The sequence below is a fragment of the Gekko japonicus genome, unplaced genomic scaffold, assembly GCF_001447785.1.
Source record: "Gekko japonicus isolate JY-2015 unplaced genomic scaffold, Gekko_japonicus_V1.1 scaffold4587, whole genome shotgun sequence".
Lineage (NCBI taxonomy): Eukaryota > Metazoa > Chordata > Lepidosauria > Squamata > Gekkonidae > Gekko > Gekko japonicus.
In genome coordinates, this window is record NW_015175509.1 from 69,747 (window position 1) to 73,180 (window position 3,434).

Genomic DNA, 3,434 nt, shown 5'->3' on the forward strand with positions numbered 1-3,434 from the left:
CCTGTATTCCGGGGAAGTGACGGACTTTCTCCCAAGCCAGCGGCGCAGCCTGGAGTTGCCGCCGGCAGAGCCTCGCATCTCTCTTCCTTAGCCCGTGGACAGTTTCAGGGGAAAGGGGCAGAACCTTCACCTGGCACTGGGAACCTTCGCCCAAACCCTGGGAAGGGAGATCCGGTGTGCCGGCCTGGCTGTCGGCACTCCTGGCCCTCTGGCAGGTCCCCAGTGGTTGGAGAAAAAAAGCAAACTTTTGCAGCCCTGGAAAGTGGAAGCGGCGCCGCGCCGAGGGGAATGGCGCCCTTATTCCCTTTTTGTTCAATGAGGTTGTTGAGTCCCAGGGAAGTGCGCCCGGGACTGCATCGTGCATAAAAGACTGCGGTCCTGGGATATTGTCTAGGACTAAAGCCCCGATGAATTTTTGAACCTGTTGATGATGGGAACTTGACATCTTGTTGGTCTCTCTAAGGTGCTAACTGGACCCCGCCTGCTCTACTGCAGACCGACACAGCTGTACTCCGAAACTAAATTGTACTTTATTTACTTAATCTATAGTCCAGCTTTCTGATCAAGACCACAGGCAGATGATGCAGTCTAAAGCAAGGCAATCAACAGGCGGAAACATGTAATAAGGAATGTAATAGGACTACGATTGTTGAAGTGTGAAACGAAGTGTTAGATGTATGTTCAACAATGCAGAACATAGTATTAAGTCGAAAGAACAATGCAGTGAGAGAGGAAGATCTGACGTCATCAAGCCAAGCCGAAGGAAAAATGCCGTCTGGACCACGTCTAGTCTACAGCTGTTGGCTGCGAACATGTGCAATTTAAAGATTTATATGTGTTGTCCTCCCTTACCCCTATGAATCATTGTTAGTCCCTTGTGAATGTGTAACTGTAAATCGCTCAGAGCCAGCAGCTCTGCAAGGATTGAGAGATTAATAAATTGAAAGATTATTATTTTATTATTATTAAGATAACACCTATGGTGGAGAGGTACTATACACACTTAATATATAGTCTGTATTCATGTTACCTTTATTAAATACACCTTCCTGGACTAGCCCATTGTAATATGGCCCTATAATAGGGTTGCCAAGTCGCTCGGACTCACCGGCGGGGGAGCATTGCCGGGGTCCGGGAGCTGCCGATGGACAGGAAATGACGCACGACGTAGAGCATGTTGGGGGCATGGCCCCAATCGTTGGAGGGAAAACCATAGAGTTTTCCCTCCGACGATTGGGGCCACGCCCCCAACGTGATCTACGTGGTTGCGTCACTTTCTGTGACGCAGCCACGCTGTGCTTTGGGGTGCGGGGTTCCCCCCGGGGCCCGATTCCGCGGTGGCGGAAATCAGGCCTCCAAAGCGGGGGTTTACCCGCCCCCCGCCCCCACTTGGCAGCCCTACCCTATTACCAGAAGCATTCTGTTTTACACAGATTGCAGAAAGACATACTTCTGAATAAACCTGCGCTGTATCAGTACGTTATATCTTCGAAGTCTATTGAAGTCAATGAGCTTAGAAGTGTGTTCAAGTCCGTATTGTCACCATCCTTTGCTTTTAAAGCACCTAAGGATGATGATGATGATGATGATAATAGATGTGTGTGTACACACACACATACAGGCACACCCCCCAAGGAAGAAAAAAAAATAGTATATCATATCAATTGTAGAACCTCTGGATTAAAGCACAGTTGCTATGCTTTTTCTAAGCCATGAAGCAATTCACTGTGTACCCTGCAAAACTTATTTATATGATTCTGTAACACTGTGATGTCCTCTTCTCCTAATTGTTCCATGACTAAAGCCTATTTATAACATCTAGAGCAGAGGTGTCAAACATGTGGCCCGGAGGCCGGATCAGGCCCCCAGAGGGCTTCTATCAGGCCCGCAGTGAAACTGGCTGTCTCCTGCTGCTTCTTCCAGTTCTGCTGCTGCTGCTGCGTCATCGTAGGTTTGCAGCTACCAGATGCACACCTGAACAGCATACTCAAGATTGCAACAGCACAGGCATTTTGATGCAATAATGCAGAGCAAGGGGTGTCAGTTATCAGACACTGTTAAATAAACAAAATATTGCAAGAGGGCTCATGTTTTAAACATGTTTTTATTTTAAGTAAAAAAAAAACCTTTGTGTTTGTGTCCTTTATAAAGTTTATATCTCCGCTACCTGGCATTACATTTTATGACACAGATGGACCGGCCCGACAAGGTCTCATTTAGGTCAGATCCAGCCTTCATAACAAATGAGTTCGACACCCCTGCTCTAGAGTCTCTAACTTCTATGTCTATGGTCTGAAGTCTATTTTATGAATAGTTTTACGCCACTTATGTCCCTGAGTTGTTTTAACAGCCTATTGATTTTATATTTATTATTTTAATTGTAAAGCCACCTCCATCAGGACTCTGATGAGGTGACATAAAAATTCTGAAATAAATAAAATTAAAGTCACTTGCAGGTTTGATCTTCCATAAAGGTGTGTGGGGGGGGAGACTGGGGCTCTCTATGCTGAAACAGCCCAGAATTCTAGCAAGTTATTCCTTTCCCCCAGCAGTTTCTATCCAGAGTCAGCAATTTGTATCTCATTCGCCATCAGAACTACAGAACCGACTGTCCATCTGGCATGAAGAAGAACCGCTCAGACTTTACTTTCAACTGTATACAGACAAAGGAAGGTGTCATCAAATGTCTCACTATTAACATCTTCCTCTGACCAGGATTTTTTTTGTACATCGGCACTCTCATCTATCAGGTTTCTTTCTCGACCTGCCTATTTTGTGGATCGCTGCTGTCTATAAAACACAACCAAACAGAACCAGGAGAAACATAAGCTTGGGAAAACCTACTTGAAAACAACGTGAAGGGAACAGCAAACTCGACAACCTCCCCCTCTAAGGCAAATTTGCATTTAAAAAGTCACAAAACAGACGCTGCCTGTACCTGCTGCAAACGGCTGTGAAGAGGAGTTGCTTAGTCGTGTTGCTAAGGAAGTGTTGTTGAGCTCTGAGTAAACAGAGGCGGCTTGGGAAACCACTCAGTTGAGAGTCTATGTTGCGACCTGCCCTGAGCCGGCTTGCAGGGGAGAGTGAGATATATCAAATAAAATTTTAAAAAATAAATTGACAATCCTCGGCCTGAAAACGCTGTGTGACTTATGTTTTCGGGTTCTTTTTTGGGGGGAGCTCAGAACCACTTTTGTGACAACTTGTTAATTTTAGCATGCAACCTAGAAGAAGAAGAGATTGGATTTATACCCCGCCCTTCACTACCAAAAGGTGTCTCAGAGCGGCTCACAAACTCCTTTCCCTTCCCCTCCCCACAACAGACACCCTGTGAGGTAGGTGGGGCTGAGAGAGATCTGACAGAAACTGAACATAAGAACATAAGAGATGCCAATGTTGGATCAGGCCAAAGGCCCATCCAGTACTCTACTCTG